At 52.6% G+C, this 21,735-nt stretch overlaps 1 protein-coding gene across 3 annotated transcripts in view; it reads left to right on the forward strand.

Annotated features, from left to right (window-relative positions):
• Positions 1-21,735, forward strand: part of CHST8 (carbohydrate sulfotransferase 8) — a 102,665-nt gene that overhangs the window by 21,342 nt on the left and 59,588 nt on the right. Inside the window, exon 1 of one of the 3 annotated variants that reach the window (XM_084905161.1) lies at positions 19,407-19,491. The exons of the other annotated variants lie outside the window; for them this stretch is intronic. The gene's annotated coding sequence lies outside the window, so the exon portion shown is untranslated. Of the gene's footprint in view, positions 1-19,406; positions 19,492-21,735 lie in introns of those variants that run through there. 3 annotated transcript variants of the gene reach the window in all.

Here is a 21,735-nt window from a genome sequence, read left to right on the forward strand (position 1 = left end):
GTAGTAGGTGCAGTGCTCAGCGAGGGTTTGTGGAGGAGGGGGAGATGGTGAAGGTGGAGGGAGAGGGAGAGCTGGGAAAGAGGAGGAGGGGGAAGGGTGGGGGGGCTCCAGGCTCTGCCTGTTCGAATGCCCTCCTTTGCTGCACTGTTCCCAGCGGGTGCCAGCTCTGAATGCCTGTTTAAGTCACTCCACGAAGCTCAGCTTCTCAATCTGTTTTGTATTTGCAAGGGCCAGATTCATCTTCCTTTTTTAAAAGTCAAGCTTCTGAAACAGTCATTTAAATTCACAATGATTCTTCTCTAAAATAGCTGCTCTGAACGGGCGTTTGGAGCTGTGGTTCTCGGGGACTCTGCCAGGGGCCATGCAGGCCATGCAGAGACACCTTGACGGGTGCACGCTGTCCGTGACGGGGTTCCCGGGTGGGGGCTCCCGGGGTGGGGCCAGCTTCAAACAAGGGGGAGGCGTCGGGCTGCAGTCCATCTCGCTTCCCGAGGTGACCTGTGCACACTGGATCGGCTCTCCTGGGAAGGAGAGAGCTGGTTCAGCGGCCGCTCCAGATGTCTGCACTGAGAATAGATGTTGCAACAACCACACCTTGGAATATTCTGGACAACTAAAAAGCAAGAGATAGATCTGTATATACTGCCTGGGAAACATGTCCAAAATGTATTGTTAATGAAAAAGCAAACTGAGCACTATGTACATATATATACCATCTTTGGCTAAAAAACACATACATGCAAAAAAAAAAAAAAGCCACAGATATATATTCGCTGTTTACATATGTATAAGTACAAACTTGCATCTAGAAAGAAGTCTGGACTAGATTAGGATAGCATTGAAATGGTCTTTAATTGTATGGATTGAAGTTTTTCCCAGTGAGAATGTGTTTCTCTGTGTGTGTGTAATTTAAAGAGATGTGTGGATTTGGAACTGGGACTCTACATCACTTATCCTGAGCTTCTGGGAGTCTCATCTTTCTTTCTTTGAGTGATGATGCTGAATGGCTTATGCAATGCTTATCGGACATTCCAAAAAGTTTTCTGACTGATGCTTTAAATGTAAATTATATTTGTAGTTTAGGTCAGAGGTAGAAAACGTCTACTTAAAAACCAACATTGTAAATATTTTAGATTTTGTGTCCCAAAAGATCTCTGCTGAAACTGTTAAACTCTGCCACTGTAATGTAAGCAGCCACAGATAATATGAAAATGAATAGGCATGGCTGTGTCCCAATAAAACTTTATTTATATAAACGGGTGGCTTGTAGGATTTGGCCTGTGGGCTGCAGTTGGCTGACCCCTAAGAATTTATTGATCCTTAAGGCCCAGACTGATATGAAATAGAGAAAAACAGCAAATGGAAATGTGTTAGGGATTTAATCAGAACTAGCATGTTGAAAGGATAGTTTGAGGACCTGCAAAGTTGGGCAAAAACAAAAGGCATTGCTTTTCTCAAGCACCGAACGGTAGCCTCTTCCAGCGGGACCCGGCGAGGCGGGGCTGCGGGAACTGGAGAAAGGCTGTGAGGGTGTCCTCGGTGCTCTGGGGGACTGGCCCTCCGGATCCTGTGCGGGTCCTGGAGGGGCCTGAGCTGGCACACGGTTGGCACTTTGACGATGTGAACAGCCTCCGAGTGACCTGCCCAGCGAGACAGAAGACAGGGTCAGACTTGGGGCCGATGAGCGACCCTCCGATTTGGGAAGAGACTCGTGGCGTCCCTGTGGCTGGATGCTGAGAGCCAGGCCTCCCCCGAGCCAGCCCTGGCCCTACTGGGTGGCGTGTCAGAACCTCCATCTCTGATTCTCAGGGTTAGGGGCTGAGGTTAAGCACCATGGGCCGCAGGCCAGGCAGGACCCATGAGCTCCAGCTATGCAGGCCACATTAACTAGTCTCCTGGTGCAGATGGAGCATTTGTGTTTGGGAATGAGCACCTCATGCTCCATCTTGGCAGGAGGGTCAGGGACCCTAGGGTGTGTGTGTTTTCTCTCCTCCACCCCCACCAGCTGAAGCGCAGGGTGTGTGTGTGCCTGAGAGTGCTCTGAGCCTGCACATGCTGGCAGCATGGCGTGGCGGAGAATAGTCACCAAGAGAGGGGGACAGAGAGTCCTCCTTCCAGCCTCATGAGGAGAATGAGGTTCCTGGGCCTGTGTGTGGTCAGGGCAGGAGAAGAAGCAAGGCAATTCCGTCCCGGAGGGAAGAGGGTGCACGGCTCCCCAGGGGGAAGGAGCTATCACAGCTGAGAAGAGAAGGGTGTGGAGGGTGCGAGAGGCAGGGGGTAGAGGGTGTATGTGGGGGGGGGGCCGAGCCCTGCGGCTGGGTGTGAGGGGAGAAGAGACTGGGTGTGAGGGGAGAGGGAGGAGGGGGATGGGATGGCTGCTATGCATACACGTGAGATCTCAGATGGAGAGGGAGAGAGGGGTCAAACAGGCAGCTGGGTGTGGCCCGCGGGGTTTTGTTTTCCTGGTGAGGATACCCAGGGCCAGCCCAAATGGGTGCAGCCAGCACCGGTTCCCCTTGAAGCATGGGGTTCACAGGGTGCGTTCCTTTGGTCTGTGTCCCGCAGGCAGTGTCACCCAGAGACCTTTTCCTGGGTCTGGGCCTGGCTGTGGGCGGGGCAGGGGGAGGGAGACGTAGAAGGAAGCCTCAGTGCAGCGCCCACAGGGACTTCCTCCCGGCTGGAAGCCGGCCCGTCCACACCCTGGCACAGCCCCGAGGCTGGCGCTGGCTGTTTGGTAACATCCATCGCAGCGAGCGGCGCCTCGTCTCTATTTTGGTTCTGGCCACGGCCGCTTCTCCGCACCTTTCAGAGTGTTCCTTCCTTCTGGAAGGCCGGGGTGCCAACTCCCCCCGCTCCTTCCCATTCTGGTAAATTTAGGAACAAATGGTGCCAAATTGTTCTCATCTCTTTCACAAGATTATTCGTCAGCAGCTTCTTTTTTCCCTCCCATCGAACGAGAGCATTGAAATTAAAGATCATTACCCACAGCCCGGACGCCACTCCCCTTCGCGATCACATCCTCCGAATTGGCATCGGCGGGCCCAGCTCCGGTTAATGCTTGTCGGAAAATGTCTCAGACACATGTAATTTTTTAAGTTTAAAGGTCAACAAGAATGCCTTACCTTAATTTGACAAGTGTGAGAGAAATAATGCAAGACTCATTTAGGTTCAGGTAATGCGCAAAGAAATCTATAAATCAAGCTGGGGGAATATTAGATGATGCCATATCGGAACCATCTGCCTTCATGCTCAGAAGAATCGATACCACAAAGAAGGCGCCGGAGATGTAGTGATTTATGCTCCTGGGTCAGGGGAGAGATGCTGGCCATTTTGAGAGTCACTTCGTATCATCCTAAAACAACAGGGCCGAGGACAGAGTGAGAGCGGCCATAACCCTGCCCGGGTCAGAGAGCAAATGGGACGCTCGGACTTTTACTGCCTCTACTCAGAAGCGGTGGCCCTGAGGTCCCCTCGCGCCCATGGCCCTGCCGTTCCGCCGCTGTATGCAGAGTGCTGAGTGCTGAGGTGGTGTGGAGGGGAATTAACTAAATTGCCTCTGAGTGGGTGTTGCCAGCGGGTGGAGGCTTACAGCTCAGGGGCCCTGGGCTTTCCATGCCAGGAGAGCTGCTTAAAACCCGGCCTCCCTTCGAGAGCTTTCGCTGGCCTCCTCCGTCCAGGGCTGGGGAGAGGCGAAGTCTCCGGGACGCCACCCTCTGCCCTGTTGGACGGGGCTTTCACACCAAGAAGTCTGAAACGGGAGGAGGTGCTGCGGCCCTGGGGAAGGGGCGTCTCTGAGCCGTTAGGCGTGGAAAACGGTGGCATTCTCTCACCTCCTTTCAGGGAGCTGGGGGCAGGGACCGGGTGAGCCTCCGGCAGGTGGCTTAATCTCTGGGGGGGGCGGGGGATGTGTAAGGTTTGAGAAGGAATATTTTGCAATATTTTGGGAGGAGGGTTTGCCAGCCATCAGCCATCTTCTGGCTGAGCGGCACTCCTCCTGTGGGAGTGCACTGACCACCAGGGGGCAGCTCCTGCGTTGAGTGTCTTCCCCCTGGTGGTCAATGCGTGTCATAGTGACCAGTCATTCCGCCGTTTGGTCGATTCGCATATGAGGGTTTTATCATATAGGATAAGCTATAGAGAGTAAAGCTTTTCACAATTCTCTTGGTCAGAAAATTAGGATGAAAGAGATTCGGAGGTTTCCCTTTGTGACGTGTGTTTGACAGGTGTGGATTGTCATTGTGTGTTTATGCTGTAGTGTGGACTGCAGTCCCCATTGCATGTCACACACAGTGTTGTCTGCTTTAATGAAAGGAGAGGAAGTGCTTTGAGGAAACGTTTGATTTTTGTATTTGCTGCAGACGAACACAGACAAGGGACTGGGAGCCTGTTACAGCTTCCATTTCCTCCTGCCCAAGAGTTGGTCATAACACTACCAGCTAGAAATCTAAGCAGGAGCATTTCCATCATCACAGGGGCAGTCACCGTGCTCCTGACATTCTGGGCTGCACAAACCCACTGCCACAGCCCTGCCTCCCGGGGCCTGGCCGGCCCCCCCTCCGGCGGCTGCTGTGGAGCGCACACTGCCATCGAAGCCACATGTGAGCCTCAGGGCTCTTGGTTTTGCTTCCTTGGTCCCTTTTAGGGGAGCTGACAGTGCGTGAGGCTCATATCAAGGGTTGATGTGTGTCATTTGTAAAGATGGGGTGCCCCTTCCTTGAGGTGCTGGCAAATTCTGGGCAGTGATGCTAAGCCACCTTTATACCTTAAGTCTTGTTGGACCAAGATCACATGAAATTCATTCTAAAACCGGTGGGTTTGTTTTTCCCCCCCATAAAATGTCCTTCTCTGCTTCACATGAAACAAACAAACAAACAAAAAAAAACAACTAGCAGTGGCGGACATCAGTGGGATCTGAAAGGTTTGTCACCTGCCTGTCCGTATGAAACCCTTCCAGTCCGAAAGGATACATGACCTTGCCTCATTGGAGATTCCGATGAAACCGGTATCGGGGGCAGCCAGACCTGGCCTTGGTGAAGAAACTGAGAGCGCAGCCCCCAGAATTCACGGTGAAGGCCAAACCGTGGAGGTTGGCGGCTAAAAGTTTGCCGAAGGTCAAAGCTGTTATTTGGGGACTAACTGTGAGGAGGGGATGGTGAGTGAAAGGATGCACCGCCCCCTGGGTATGTGTGACACGCTGCGGAGGAGATGATTGGAGAGGAATGCTGTGTCCCCGAGCCTTGGAGGTCACCAATAGGTTTGATTATGTCTCTGAACCGGAGTCAAATTTCTTGGAAGTAAATGAGTTGAATTGGAAAACAATATTAGACTTGCATTATGGGTGTTCTTGCAATGCCAAATTCAAGACAGGGACTGTGTGTGTGTGCATCTATGTGTGTGAATACAAGGGAAAACCTCACAAATGTTTTCAGAACATACTCCATCATTCCCTGCCAAGCTTCTGCTTCTAACATTTTGCCTATGTTTTGGAAGACTTCAACCTTGCTAACAACAGAATTAATTATATAAAAACCTGACAACAACCCCAAACACCCTAAACCCAATGCATTGTATGCCATCCTGTTTTGCTAGTTCTTTGAAGATCTGAATGCCAGGGAAATCAAATTGCCTTGGGGGTTCTTTTGATCCAAACTGAAATTGTCAAAGGTTCTTGATGAGTAAATGGGCTGAAGGTAGATGTTACCATATTTTTAATCATCAGGGAAAAGACCAACTGCATTAAACTTTCAAAATCAATCATTCTGATGTGCTTGGCGTGCTCAGCAGATGTGATGGAAATAGTTCTGCAAACACAGAACTTCAGTATAAATGCCAACCCCATCGCTCGTCGAGACACACCCCATGGTGGTGGACGGAGTCCGGCGCTGGCTGCAGTGCCCAGAACTGCTGGTCACTTTCCCTTCTTGATGAGGTGCTTGAGGGCCCGTCTCACGGAAGCCCCTCCAGGAGAGTCACATTTCTCTGTGGGTTTGCCCGCAGCCTGAGCTCCTGGGGAATTTTTGGAGACCCCAGCAGGAGGCTTCCCAGCTCCGGTTTCTTGCTGGCAGTCAGGCTCTGCCAGATGGCAGCGGGAGCGGACTGCTTCTCCAGCTCCAGGCTGAGGGGCCGGCCTGAGAGAGAAGCACTCCGGGGACTCTGCTCCTCTTCCCGCAGCATCGTGTATATGATGGAGCACTTCCTGTGCACCAGGTACTCCTCCAAGACCGGCACCTCATTGCCATTCAGCCCTTATTACAGCCTTGGGAGGTGGCCGTGATCACACCCACTTTGCAGGTGATAAAACCGAGGCACAGAGAGCTAAAGTAGCTTCCTGGAGCGACATCGTTGGATGGAGCCAAGACCAGGGCCCAGGCAGCCCGGCAGCTCCCAGGCCCTCCCAGTGTTCACTGTCTCCTCACCCCATTTCTGTCTCATTCACATGTGCAGAGCCGCTGACTGAGCTTCCTGCACGTCTGTCTGGATGGGAAAACAAGCAGGGAGGGCCGGCTTAGCGTGAGGAGTGACATTGCTTTTCAGGTTCCAGAATACTCACATCAGAAAAACCTGTGGCCAGCAAGTGACCTAAGACGTGCTTATATCAGAGCATCAAAACAAAAATGTAATTTTCAACATCAAATAAAGTGTCCTCTGAAAGTGTCAATTCCCCTGTGAATGGCAGACATGGGTTTTCATGTCCTGGCTGAAACTTCTCACCAGGACTGCTAAGGTGGCCTCTTCCCTGTCCCTCTTCCCCCCCCACCCCCACTTCTGCCCTTGCCTACCTACGTGGCCAGAGGAGTCCTGCTGAAACCCAACGTCCTTCCTCCACCCTGTCCCACTCAGAGAACAGCAGATCCTTTCAGCGGCCCCCATGACTGGCCCCCACCTTGCTTCTCTGATCCTATATCCGTCCACTCTTCTTTATGTTCATTTATCTCCAAACACACTGTCTAGGCCCAGGTGGCTCCCTAGATAGCCACATGGCTCAGCTGTCACCTCAGCGAGGCCCCAACCCACATGCTTGGTTCTGAGACCTTCTTCCGGCCTCCAGCCCTCTCAGCCCCCTTCCCTCTGTCCTGCTTTTCTTTTCTCCATGGCATTTATCACCCCCTGATGTTATTCGTAATTTACTAATTTGTTATGTTTCTAGAACTGTCTGCCTCCTGGTTTCAATGTAATTCTATGAGAGCAGGATCTTTGTTTTGTTCACTGATGGATCCTGATTGCCTAGAAGAGTGACCGGCACATAGTAGGTGCTCTGAATACTTACTACATGCACAGTTTCCTTAGAGGGAAGCAAAAGAGGGATACAACAGGGAGTAAGAATATTGGCAATTGTTTTATTCTTTAAGCTGAGGGAAAGTGCACTGACTGTCCATACATATATGAGATATTTTCTAATAAATGATTAAGAATCAAACAGGGCCAAAAAGTACAATTCATAGATGGTTTGTATAAGTGGGGGTAGTCCCCTCCCCGCCCCATCCGTGCATCTTGCCTCATTTCTGTGTATGGGCCTGTGTCGGTTGCTGCAAGGGCAGGTGCTTCGGCAGCTGTGTTTGTAACGGGGGCGATGTGGAGGGATTAAAAAGAAAAGGGGCCGGGCCTGACCATCAGGGCAGCGGGGGCTGGAGGGGAAACCAAACGAAGAAGCCCCAGCTGACTTGCAGAGCTGACTTGCAGAGCATGTTGGGGCCTAGCTGAGAAGCAAGCCAGCGTCTGCCGGCTCAGACTGCCCAGGGTCAGCTCCTGAGAGCAGGACGCCTGGGGGCGGGTGTCTGTCAACCTTGGCAGGAGGCTTGTGTCCCCTCTGTCGGAGGAGAGACTGCAAGGGACATGTTTTCTGCTGGAGCTGCAGGGGCTGCGTCAGGAGCCTGTCTGGTGCATGAGATGGAGGTTGACTGCACAGAAGTCAAACTCAGCTCTGTGACTTCCTGCAGCCCCACAAGATCCCCAAGTGCTCGGAAGAGCCAGTTTCTGGGTTTGTTCTAATCACGCTCAGTTTATATGTATGACCTGGAGGAGTGAGTCTCGGCGTGCGAAGCTCTGGCCCAGCCAGGGCCGGGGTGTGCGGTGAGGTGAGCTGGTCGGTGTCCCGGCCTCCTGTCTGGGAGGACACATCTCCTCCTCCCACACACCAGACAGCGTCCCAGGCCTCGATCAATGCCTCTGGTGAGCGTGATTGCTTCAGAGGAGCGCCATTGATCAGGCCAGACGGAAAACAAGTGGCAGATATTGGGGAAGAGTGAATATTCATTTGGAAATGTCAGTGAACAAGTGGATTGGTGCCTTCGGTGACCTGGCCGGCAGGATCGATTCTGGACATGAGGTGAACCAGATGTTTACCGAGGCTGAGGGCTCAGGCCAGGGACCCTGGGGAGGGCGGGGGAAGAAGCCAGAGAGTGTGTGCAACAGTGAGGTCAGACATCTCCTGGTCACGCAGCCCCCCTCCCAGTTCTTGAGGTGCTGACTAAAGCTGGGGCTGACAGTGTGCTTATGGGGTGCAGGGAGCCATCCTGTCCAGGGCCTTTGGCTTTAGGTGAGTCCCTCACTGCACAGTGGCCACCAGGCCTGGGGGCGTCTGTGTGCCCGGAAGGTGTTGAAGGACCTCAGGACACACAGTTGCTGGTCTCCTGAGCCTGCCTTGGTCTGAGGTCCCCACCTCCTTCCTGCACACCGGGGGGCGGGGGGAGGGTCTTTAGCAATCTCTAGTCTCTAGCTGAGGCCCTTCTCGACACCTTCATCCCAGCTCTGCTCACAGGAGGGCGAGGGCCAGGGGAGGCTGTGAGGTTTGGGACCAGGGTCCTGTATCATGGTGCCTCCTTGCCCTGGAAGGGATGGGTGGGTGGACAAACAGGTGAATGTTTGGGTTTACCTCTACCCTGGAGCCCTGTTCTCTGGCTAGAAGCTTCCTAAACAGAGGTGGGAGGTCATTCCTGCTGGTCTGGGAGGCCAGGAGCTCAGCCAGCTCATTGCCAGGTGCACTGTCACCTAGACACAGCCCTCTTCTCCCCCAAGGCCCAATTAACCATCTGCAAGAGCTGCCATTGGCAGGGGGAGGGACTTGCCTCCTCTTCTCTGTGCAGGCTGCTCAGCTAATGAGGGGGTTTGTGAAATTTTTAATTATGGCTTCCATGCCTGGCTTAATTATTTGCATATGGCTTTTGCAAGTGAGAAGAGGATGCCTGCATGCAGCGCTTCTCCTCAGCCCCACATTTGACTTTAATTAAAGGCAGAACCTGAGGTCTTTCCATCACTAATGATCGTGGAAAATTAGCTTCCAATTCCCAGGGGTCACCAGAGTGATGTATCCTGAGGCTGAGAGGGGATGGAGGGGGGAGTGGAGCAGAGACACAGATGGCCGATGGCCCCGCTGGGTGGCCCTCCTGAGCCCCCCTCCAGCCCACCCTCCCCATCTTCCCTCCAGGCCCTGGCGGAAAAGGGAGCTTTGCTGTCCTTTGCCAAGAAGGAGGCCTGGCCCCGGGCAGCGGCTGTGGGGGAGAGCCGTTAAGCTGGGTGTGAGGGCCAGTCCTGGTCATTCTCTTGGTGTCCAGGAGCTGGGAATGGCCTGTGCTGCACTGGACTGCTTTCAGCTGGTGGCCATTGGGCAGAGGATGGGAGGTTCTGAAATACCCGCATACAGGTGCATTAAGGTCCATTCACACAGGCACTCACCCAGACACACAATATGGGGGCCTTCAGCCACTCATCCACAGGGTGGTCACGTGTACACACTCAAAGTCACAGCAGTGTTTACGTGTGAGCCAAAGGCCTCAGGGCCTCCCTGGCCCTCGCTGTCCCTCTCACCGAGGCCAGTGTTCGCTGGGTCAGAGGGCTGGTGCTGCCCTGGGTGTGGCTCTGCCGGGAGGGCTACTGAGAGCAGCAGAGTGACCGCCTCCCGGCTGACCGACACAGGTCTGTGCTGGCCTGTGTCCAGGATGTGGCTTCCTCCATCACAGAGGCAGTGTTAATGCTGGGAGTGCTGAATGAGACCAGAATTCATATCTGCCTCAACTTACAGTGTTGTTCAGCCTCTCTGAGCCTGTTTTCTCACCTGTAAAATGGGGGTTATAATTGTTCATGTGGCTTTTGCATGGAACAAAGAAAAGAATGCATAGTGGGCTCTGTGGCCAACTGCATGTCATCCCTCTCTCCCTTGGAGGGGCTGAACCCACGGCTAGGTCCAGGGAGGGCGGCTCGATCCCCGGGCTCCAGTAACCCAGGCCTGCTCCCTCAGAACAGGGTATTCCCCCAGCCCCTGGCATTGGGCCAGGGCGGGGCCGTGGGCTCAGGTCCAGGAGTTTTACTCCAGGCCTGAGGCCAGGGCTCCCTCTCTCCTGCTGGATGTAATGAGGATGCGTGTAGGACTGTGGCTACAATCTTCACGCAGTCATGCAGGAGCCACCTGAAGGCAAAATCTGCCCCAGGGACCGACGAGCAGGGCCTCAGGAAGGACTCGTGATCTGGCGACACCGTGGAGCCGCAGGGCTCCCGCTGAGCCGGGTTTTCTATCAGTCATCCCGGTAGTCACAGGGTTCATGCCAGATGCTGGGCCTGACACTGTCTGTACACAGTTGATGGCAACCGTAGAAAGAGGAAGAGCTAGTCTCCCGGAAACACCCCAAGCCCATTCTGAGAACTACCCCTGTGCATCATGCCGGGCTGCCATAACAAAGATCACGTACTGGGGGGCTTAAATAGCCATCATTTATTGTCCCACCATTCTGGAGGCAGAGGTCTGAGGTTAAGGTGTCATCAAGATTTACACTGAGTGGCCACATTATTATGATCTCTGAACGCATAATAATCTGGCCACTCACTGTATATCCTATATAATAAAAGGCTAATATACAAATTGTCCCCTCGACCAGGAGTTCGACCAGTAGGCAGGCCAGCTAACCTAACCACCCATATCCCCTCCCCTCTGGCCAGGCTGGCTGGACTCCACCCATGCACAAATTCATGCACCAGGCTTCTAATACACACACACACTGAGTGGCCAGATTATTATGCGTTCAGAGATCATAATAATCTGGCCACTCTGTGTATTTCTTCTGAGGGTGTGAGGGAGAATCTGCCCAGGCTGCACCCCTGGCCTCTGGGGTCTGCTGGCCATCTTTGGGGTCTCTTGGCTGCTAGAGTTCTGCGTTTACCCTCACATGGGGGTCTCTGTGTATGTCTGTGTCCAGATTTCCTCTTTTTATAAGAGCATCAGTCATATTAGGTTAGGCTCCACTCTATTCCAGCATGACCTCATCTTAACCAACTTCAATGACCCGATCTCCAAGTTAAGTCACATTCTAAAGTACTGGGGCTAGGACTTAAACATACAAAGTTTTTTTGTGTGTGTTGTTGTTTGGGGGGTGAGGGACACAATTCAGTACACAGCAGTCTATATGAATGTGAGTGTGTGCGTGCGTGTGTGTGTGTGTGTGTGTGTGTGTGTGTGTGTATACACGTGTGTGCCACTGCTGGGCAGGGATCCTGTGCCACTATTCCCCTGTCACACCGCATGAACATCCTGCAGGCGAAGGCAGATGCCCTGTGCAGGACTCACATGTTTCTGCATGAGGGCCATTCCTTCAGAGCTATTGGAAGCAGCTCCTGACCACTAGCTGCTGTGGCCTCTCCACACCAGCTGGCTCACAGGCTTTTTCACCCCTCAGCTGACTTAGCACAAAATTCCTTGAATTGTTAGCATCATTTTAATCCAGTGGCCAGGTGCCCTTCCCCAACCAAGGCTATTCTTTTTGTGGCAGGGGTGGCAACAGGTGGACCCCAGGCCAAATCCAGCTGGGACCTGAGTTTTTATTCACTCAGTTAGGGTGTTTTTGTTGTTGTTGTTGCTTTTTTTTTTTTTTTTTTTTTTTTAATGGACATTGTTTGCCAATTTGAGAATCAGGAAATTTCAAGTTAAAATACAGGTTTCCAAATTGGAAGATCTGAAAGTCTGGGTCTGCTACGAGGGTCATTGGATATGTCATTTTAAAAACAATCCTATATAATAAAGAGGAAATATGCAAATTGATCGTCACTCTAACACACAAGATGGCCACCTCCATGTGGTCAAAGATGGCCACCCCCATGTGGACACAAGATGGCCTGCAGGGGAGTGCAGTTGGGGGGAACCCAGGCCTTCAGGGGAGGGCAGTTGGGGGGAACACAGGCCTGCAGGGGAGGGCAGTTGGGGGGAACTCAGGCCTGCAGGGGAGGGCAGTTGGGGGGGACCAGACTTGCAGGGGAGGACAGTTGGGGGAGACCCAGGCCTGCAAGGGAGGACAGTTGCGGGGGGGACCAGGCCTGCAGAGGAGGGCAGTTAGGGGCAATTGGGTTAGCAAGGGAGCAGTTAGGCGTCAATCAGGCTGGCAGGGGAGTGGTTAGGGGGTGATCAGGCTGGCAGGCAGAAGCCGTTAGGGGCAATCTGGCAGGAGGCGAGTGGTTGGGAGGCAGCAGTCCTGGATTGTGAGAAGGATGTCCAACTGCCCGCTTAGGAACATCCCTTGAGAGGTCCCGGATTGGAGAGGGTGCATGAGGGACACCCCCCATGCACAAATTTTGTGCGCCTGGTCTCTAGTTTTCATTATAAAAGTGTATACGGCTATTATGGAAAATGGGCTGCTTCACACAAGTGTTCACTGAAGACCAATAATTGGCCACTTCGGATCTCATCATAAAAATGTGTATTTCCACCTGTGTCGTCCTCTTTACCTTATCAACCATGTAAGAAGTCAGGGCTCAAGTGACCCTTCAGATGACAGAGTGGCGCAGGGCACAAGGGTGGAGCCTGTGTTTGCCATTCTGCTTTCAGGTGCTCCCAGTCAGCGGAGTGCTGCCTGCATCCTCGGCCCATCGCTCCAGCCCAGCAAACATGCCATTGAGTGCGCTGCCCAGGGATCATAAAGGTTTGACACCTTTTCTGTGTCATTGGAGCTGAGAGAGAAGGACATTTGGGCCAGCAGAAAGAAGCTGCAGGCTCAAGGAGAGCAAAACCAGACCCCCTTCTCCATTGTTCAAGACAAGCAAAGAAGTCAGCAAAGCTGCACAGCACGAAGAGCAAGACTGACCACAGAGGAGCATGTGCCCTTCGAGGAGAGGACTGGGACGCAGCACCCACCCCACCTGCCTGGAGCCTCTTCCCTCCATCCCAGGACAGTGTCCCACCACAGCAGAAATCTTCACAAATAGCCCCGTGGCATCAGTTTACCAGGGACGTACTTAGTGGTTGGAAAAACTGAAGCTCAGAGATGTAAAAAATGGTGGTGCCCAAAGTCTCCCAGTGAGAAAATTTAATGCCGAGTAGCAGACACTCAGAGCCCAGAGCTCCTTTCTCTGCACCAGCCACTGTTACCTGTGTTGGAGGAAAGCCCAGGGGCTCCTGGGATACATAAGGGGTACCACACCTGGCCTGAGGGTTGTCAGGGAATTGTGAGAGATGAGACTGGAGGTGAGAGGTCGGTGGAGACTGGTTACTCACGGGCCTTGTGGGACAAGCTGAAACATTTAAACTTGGACCATTGGGGCCCTCAGACAGCTTTGATAGGGGAGTGACAGCGAATGTTCTTTGTTCACGGTTGTGGATGCAGGGAGCTGTCCAGACCACTAGTGCTGAATCCATTCCGCAGAAGGGCTGGAAAAGACAGACAAAACACGTGCAGGAGGCAAAGACCTCAGTTGGACGTGGGGGAACAGAGGAGGGAGTTAGAGTGGGCCTACATTTTGGCTTTTCAGCACCCTGTGGTGAAAGGAAGGGATGGCACTGGGGGTCCGTGTGGTGGAGGAGACTTGAAGCACAGCTGGAGACAGGAGGCAGAGACTCGCAGAGAAGGCAGGCTCCTAGCTCGTGCATAACCACTCATTAGAACTTCCAGGTCACTAACAGACCTACTCCATCCTGGTTGCCTGTGAGGGATCCAATTATCCACAGAGCAACCAGGATAAGGCCAACCGACTTGATTGTTCTGCCACATTCTTAGTCTTTGAACCCTCAGACTGGAAGAAACCGGCTAGTTTTGAGGAGAGGGCCAGGGAAAATTATGCCAAACTACTGGGGGTCAAGAATATGATGGTCAGCCTCGGAGCCAGCTTAGAGAGGCCAGCCTGCCCTCAAAGAGGATGGCTGTGCGCGCACACTGTGTGGACAGGCAAGCCACACCTGCTGGACTCCACCTGACCTCAGTCCAGAGGACCCAGCAGGCTCTAGTGTGCAAGCATCCCTTCTTCTCCTCCCTTCTCCTCCATCCCTTTTCCTCCATCCATTCTCCTCCTCCCTTCTCCTCCTCCCTTCTCCTCCTCCCTTCTCCTCCATCCCTTCTCCTCCATCCACTCTCCACCTCCCTTCTCCTCCTCCCAGCTCTTTTTGCTTCCCACACATCACCCACGTGTACCTACGCTGTGCCGGACACTTGGCAGCAGGGTCCACAAAGGCAAGTCTGCTGGGGCCTCCTGTGCCAGCCACAGCCAGAGGGATTCCCTGGAAGAAGGCCAAACCTCTTTGCCATTCTCTCCTCCTCTGGCGTCCGAGGATTGCTGTTAGCAGCTTGGAGGCAGTTGCACCCTGCCAGGGGCCAGGGCATTCTGGGTTTACTCATACATTCCTTTCTGTCCATATTACACCCCAACTTTCAATTTTGAGAAGTAAATATGCAATTTTTCCCCTCCCTGTAATTTTCCCTGCTGTGGCTGTGGATGTCAGAGCAGCTGGAGAATGTGAATAGCTCAGTGCTTCTAAAAGTAAAAGGAGGCCATTGAGCATCGTGCATCGTGCGCTGCTCTTGGCTAGATCCAGAGGTCCTGTTGGGGGAGATGCTTTCCAGGCTGACCTATCAGGGGAACTTTAACCCCAATAATCAGTGTCCTCACCTTCCATTAGCAATGAGATCTTTGCCAAGAAGTGAGCATGTGTGTGCTTCGGGGATGTTAATAGAGTGGAATTGAAGGTATCTGCATATGCAGTCAAGCTTTCTGCATTTTCCTCTGGTGACTGTCGAAGGTCAGGACAGTCTGGTGTATGCTTTTGTTTGGGAGAAGTGAGTCAGACAGATCTGAGATGGCTTATTTGCTGTGTAACCTTGGCCATATTTAGTCTATCTGGGTCTTCATTTTATCATCGGTAGAACAGAGTTGTGGGTTTGGAAATATGCTGCCAGATCCCCTTCCAGGGAAGACTCGCTGATCACCCACAAGATGTGTGGTCAGCAGCCAGCTCCCAGCTGTCAGCTTCTTCAGGATCTGCCTCGGCAGCAACAAACTGCCGCATCCGAGGTCATGCCCTTCCCTGAGCAACTGACATCCAGCTACTGAGTAAGGGAGCTGGACGTTGTGGCTGCACCTGCTCCAGACCTCCCATCCCAGCCTGGCTGGGCCCGTGTGCCTTTGACTTTGGAGTCTTCCCTTTTCCCTTCACAGATGTTGATCGTTAATAAACATCTTGCACCCCACGCTCTATCTCAGCATCTCCTTAAAGAGAACCAAACCTATGACAAATAAGAATAACGATTTTCTCTTCAAAGGGTTATTGTGCGAAGGCTACACGGGATGTTTATAGGTATCTAATACTGCCTGGAATGTTGACAAAGCATGACAAATATCTCATTCTTTTCCGATCTTTCCCTGGACATGATGACACTCAATCCCATTCCAGGCCTTGAGCAGGTGCTCTTACTGGGCTCTGTCCTATCAGATTGGATGAAGCCCAGGGAGGAAAGTGGTCCTGCAGGTCTTGCGGGCTGCTGGGTTGGAGGCCTGGCCAAGGCGTCTGGAGCCAGCCTCGTCCTGTGGAGCTCATTGTGCGGGGATCACACTGGCCCTCTTCAAGGTTCCTCCTGGAGAAGAAATTGAGCATGCAAATACTCTTTTATCATAATCTCCACGTCTCCACAGGGTAATTCATAAAAGTGCTGGAAATATATTGAAATTCAATATTGTTTTAGTCCAAATCAATATTAATAATTGTTTGCATTTTAAAGTGCACTTTGCAATTGAAAAATGCACAAAGATCAACCAGTAGATGCTAACACATCAAATTTTCCCATTAAAGGCATAGTACCTTCACTTTAAAATGTTTCTTATACAACGGAGGATGGCACTGATCCATGAAAATGGTTATTTATTATTTACGCGCACAACATTAGAACTTGCTTCCATTATGCATGAGCTGAAAGGCCAGTAACTTTTATTTCTAAGTTCTTGATTTTTTTAAAGTTACACTTTTTATTCTGAGATAATTTTAGATTCACTTATGGTTGTAAAAACTAATGCAGAGAAATCGTTTGTACTCTTTATCCCATTTCCCCCAAAAGTAACGTCCTCAAACGACTATAGTATCACAATGATGATATTGATGTCGAAATAGGATAGAGGACATTTTCATCACTCTAAGGATTCCTTGTGTTGCCCTTTTGAGTTCTTTAAAAATAAATTATTTTTAAATGACAACGGTGACTGCAACTACAGTGGGGTCCCCCATCGTGAGTCCTGTTTAGACTTCTATCTCAGAATGATTCCTGTCAATGAACGAGGCGCTCTCCAGCTGGGTTCCTGCGGGGCTTCAAGCAGAGCAGCGGTCACCTCAGCAGGGAGTGGCCTCAACCAGGCAGGCCTCAGGGGAGCGTGGCTTGTGGATCAGAAAGAACCTGAGAACACACTTTACAGCGTGACACGTGCGTTATGAGCCTTTGCTCCCTCCACAAAGACAAGGCTGTCTCACAGAGAGACAGGGGGCAGCTTTGGTCCGCAGGGCCCAGCAGTGACCCAGGTTTGTGACAGGGTGTAGGTGAAGGACACCCTCACAAGGGGCCGCCTGCTCTGCCTGAAAGTGGCCTCACGCAAATGAAATCGACAAGGTTTCCTTTCTCTTCCCCAAGACGTGTGTCTCACACCTATGAGTGCAGGGAGCTTGGAAACTCATCTACAGTGGATAGTTTGGATGCTGACTGATGCTGAGATTAAGCAAACCAAATCTTGAGGGTCACCCAGTTTGACTGGAAGGGCAGTCGGGCACTCCCCGCTCATAGCTCATTTCCATCTCATGACCTCCTGCCGCTTGTTCAGGCTTCCCGAGCCACAAACTCAGCTCCCCATGTCCTGGTCATGTTTCACATGGTCATGACCTTGACCACTCTGGTCCTCCTCAGCTCCTGGGCCCACACTGTACCACCTGTGGGATGAGTGAAGCTAACAATAGAGAGTGGTTTCTGCTCACTATCAGTCTTCCATTTGCTTTTGTTGATTTTCTTATTGTGATAAAATATAAATGTAAATTTTTCCATTTTAACCATATTTAAGCCCAGAGGCATTGAGGACATTCACATTGTTGTGCAACCATCACCACAGTCCATCTCCAGAACTTTTTTTTACCTTCCCCAGCGGAACCTCTGGACCCACTAATTAATAATTCCCCATTCCCCCATTCCCCGGAAGCCTTTAGTAACCACTGTTCTATTTTCTGTCTCTGAATCTGACCACATGGAGCCATGTACTATTGTGACTGGCCAGTTTCACACAGCATAATATCCTCAAAGCATGCATGTGTTGCTCTCGTTGACTTTTGGTCAATATGTTCAAACTGTAATTTTGTTTGGGTATTTCCTAACATAATACCGTACATTTGGGGATAATCCATTTTATGACATTGAAATGTCTTGTATATTTGTTTGTGCATATATCACATGTGTCAGTGTACATGTATGTATAGTCGACATTTACCCCAGCAAGTATATTAATTAGTCTTAATGATGAGGACACACAGTGCTGCCTCGCAGGGAGTGTGCAATCAGCGTTTCAGAGCTGTCAGGTTCTGTTGGACTCCCTCGTGGAGCTCACTTCCTTGCCTCTTCTTTGCTCATAAGATTGGGCTACAGTTCAGACCTGATTCTAACCCAGACCTGCTCAAAACAAACCCGCAGCTCCCTGAAACATAAATGACCTTTTTAAAATTCCAGGTCCATGGAGTCCCTCTTTCCACATGGCCCAACACCTCCATCTATTAACTCCTGCTCGTTCAGCGTGCACAGAGGTTATTGATTACCTTCCCGTGCCAGGCACTGTGCACGATGCTGGCAATGCAAACACCAGGGGAGCCCCCAACGCTGCTCCCCAGGCTCTGAGACAAGCTGGTAAACGCTCTCCGTGCTATGGGGGAAGGGCTGTCATTGAGGGACACAATTTGGGGCTCTGGCCATTCCAGACTTTGCAGGGTGGGGTGGGGAGGGACTCGGTTTCTCTACCTGCAGAATTATTATCCCCTACCCTGCCCCCTTGGCATAAAATGCCGTGAAAATGTAAGAAGTCCTGGGCAGAGGTGGTATATATGGTGTGTTTCTCCCCATGGCAGCTGTCAATGGCCTTGCAGAGGCACCGTGGCAGAGCCTCAGGACCCCCTTGACACAGCTGTGTATTTCCAGGCTTCCCCTCAGCCTCTGTATAAGCAACCGTGGGAAGCTGGGACATGGGACAAGACTTTGGGGCTGTTTGAGCCCGATTTACACCTCTGCCTCTGCCTTTGGACTCCCTTAGGACTTCCTTCTCCCCACTGCAGGAAGCAGGGATTGAAGGTAATCCCTTGCCTTGTAATAGGGAAGGGGATGGCGGAAGTATTTCCCACCCCAAGAGGCATCCCACTGGGCTGGACTCAGGGTATGTCAGGACCCTGGTCAGCGCCCCCTCTGTGCCCCACTTCACCGGAAGGGCAGGAGCTATTTCCAGCCTGCAACCCCGCCCTAGAGTCCCAGCCCTTCCAGCCATTAGTCATCTTCGCATAGAGCCTGGCAACTTTATGCCTGTGCATAAAAACTGGAGGGATTCGTCCAGGAGTTTGCTGCCGCCGCCGCTGCCATTAGAGCGGTTTTAATTAGCTCAGGATTTTAATGATCTGAAATCAAGAAGAACCCCTTCTCAGAAGTAAAGCAGGAGCTGCACACATGGAAGAACTTGTCTGACGAAACAGATGGAGGTGGCGTTCTCAGGGGACCGGCTGTGTGCTCCTTTTCAGCGAGCAGCAAATGAGCTTCCGAGGCCAGAAGGCTGAGGAGGAAGCAGAGGTCAGTCCCAGGGTCGCCCTGGCCGGCGCCCGGCAGGGGCAGAGCCAAGGTTGGCCCCTCCGCCGCCAGGGCTAATGCGTGGTGCCGGATTCAAGGTGACGGCAGTGCCTGGCTCCATTCTCCTCAAGTTGCCATAGCAGCCTCTCTCTCTCTCAATGAGAGCTTCTCCTGGAGCCCTCAGCTGGGAGGAGGGACGTCATTGTTCGCTCCTGCCCGTTCCAGGAGGAGACCGACTGGACAGAGAACTTTCCCCGCCCGCGGTCTGCCCACCAAGTGGGTGCACCCACGGGCATGTGCTCGGGTGCCTCTTGCTGCTTCCACTGGGGTGTGGGTGGGTCCCCACAGCCAGAAACGGGCCTCTGGGTGACCGGGGACGTATCCAGGCCTCGTAGCAGCCACAGCCAGGCGTGTCCTTGGAGCCGTCCGCTTGCCGCCTGCCGGGCCATCGCCACTGGAGGTGCGTCATTTTGTTTTGGGTTTTTATTTTTGGCTGAATTCCCAAGTACTTGCTTGTGCCCTGAAGTGAATTTTTTTTTTTTGAAGAGACAATTTTTAAATCAGATAAATAAGGAAATGGGAGGAATCCTTGGCCCTGCCCTGTGTCCCAGGAGGTGTTTACAAGATTAATTGGATTTTTTTTTTTCTTACAGTAAAAATTGGCGACGCCATTCAGGTGTCAGGGAGAGGAGCCGCTGGGAGTTCTAGGAATTGTGATGAGGGCAGGACCTTCTGGAAACTCAATGGGCTGTTTATTTTCCCTGTCTCACTGCTCCCCACTCTGCCCCCAGTTATTAGAGTTTTCTCATTCTCTTGGTTGTGGAAGGGCGGCAGGGAGATAGAGGAGGGCTTTCTATCTGTCATTGGAGCTGAGGCCGATGTAGTGCATGGTGAGGGGGCCGCAGACCCAGGTGGGCCTGCGAACGTGTTTATGGGGCCTGGGCAGCCTGGCCGTGCCTGTGACAGATCCTAGCGTCCGCAATCCAGGCAGCGGCTCAGCTCCCAGGAGGAGACAGCCTTCGGACCAGCGTCTCCCTGTTGCCTTGAAAATAACCTGTGGCCTGGAAGACCAGGACCCTTAGGGACAATAGGAGACCAGATGTGGGCACTCTCTGGAGTGTCTGCTGGTGTGCTGATGACCTCCCCTCTGCCCACCTTTAAAGAAAGAACCTTTCTGACTCTGTGATGCTGGCCCCTCCTGGGGCAGTGAGACCCAGCAGACTTTGAACAGTCTTGCTTCCCGTTTGCATGGCAGGTAGTTAGCTGGCCAGATGGCCTCCAGTGAGAGCAAACACTGGCCGGGGAGTCTGGTGCTTAGGCGCTGGCCAGGGGAAGCCATGCTCGGCTCTAACCCCAGCTCCCCGGGCATGGAGAAGGTGCCTGTCTCTCTGGGGCCAACAAAGGGAAGGGCCTCTGAAAAGAGAGATTTGAATGGTTGCTGCTCTGCCACAGGGCAGGTGTAGATCCTGAGGTTTCGTCCTCTTCTCCCAGATTGGGGGCTGGGATGTGGCCCTCATTCAGGCTCCCAGGCTCACGGGCTGCCAGAGCCCAGCTCCATGTGGTGGGCTGATGTGGGCAAGTTCAGATACAAATGAGGCTGGGTCCTGGCTGCAGGACAGAGGAAGTCAATGTGTAAGATTGCGGAGAAGAGGGGACTGACCAGCTCTGTAGTCACTTCTGCAGCTCCAGCCACTGTCCAAACAATGCGATGTGATCCCCGGGGCACCCGAGTCCCCCCTTTTTCACCAGACAGAGTGTTTGGGCTGAGGTTGGGTGGCATTTTATCAGTTATTTTCCAAGCACTTTTAGCCATAAACTTGCCATTATTCTCCCCTACCTCCTCCGCCCTCTCCCCCTCCATTGTCCTTCTCTCTCCTTCCTTACAAAATGTCCTGATGTCAGAGGTCACCCTAGATCAGATTGCCCTCCTGGCCTCAGTCAGACTCAGGAGGCCCGTGTGGCCGCAGAATGTGTGCCAACACCATGACCAGCATAGTCAGGGCTTTGTGGCAGTTTCCTCACAGCTGGGGTCTTGCTGGGGACCGTCAATGATGTGGGTGTGCAGGTGCTCGCCAGTGTGCGTGCAGGTGTGTGTATATACATGTTAGCGCATGTGTCCTGTCTCCATTGCATCCCCACTCCTTCCATTCTTTTCTGTGATGCCTGGCAATTTCAAGGGGTTAACCAACTGCTGGAGGTAAGGGGCAGAGCAAGGGCAGGAGAAAATAGCGCCACTCCCCCACCAGTGGCTCACACTTCCCCTGGACCTCAGGGCTGGCCCCCGTGGGGGCCTGGGAGTCCGTAGGGCATGAGCACGCTGTGGGCAGCGCTAAGAGTGGCCTTGTTCTTACCACAGCCTGGGGTCTGTCCTGGTCCCCAGGACAGTCAGACCCAGGGCAGCCATGGAGGGGGAGGCCATGGCCCCACCTGAAGTACTGTGGGGTCTGAGCCTTGGGAACAGGGGCTGTGGCTGCCCATTTTCACCCACTGCAAACCTGCGCAGGGTGTCCCCGGGGACGGCAGGAAGCAGCAGCCTTCCCTGAGGCTGGGGCCAGCCTGAAACCCCAGAGCCAGCTCCAGACCCAGAGCAGAGCTTTACGCTTCCTCCCAAACATAAAAGGCTGGAGGTCGTGGGAACCACCTGCTCAGCACAGCCCGGGGAGCCCAGGATCAGGCTGGTTCCTCATGCAGAGAGGCCTGGGGC

Source organism: Pipistrellus hanaki (assembly GCF_964339955.1).
Source record: "Pipistrellus hanaki genome assembly, chromosome: 15".
Taxonomy (NCBI): domain Eukaryota; kingdom Metazoa; phylum Chordata; class Mammalia; order Chiroptera; family Vespertilionidae; genus Pipistrellus; species Pipistrellus hanaki.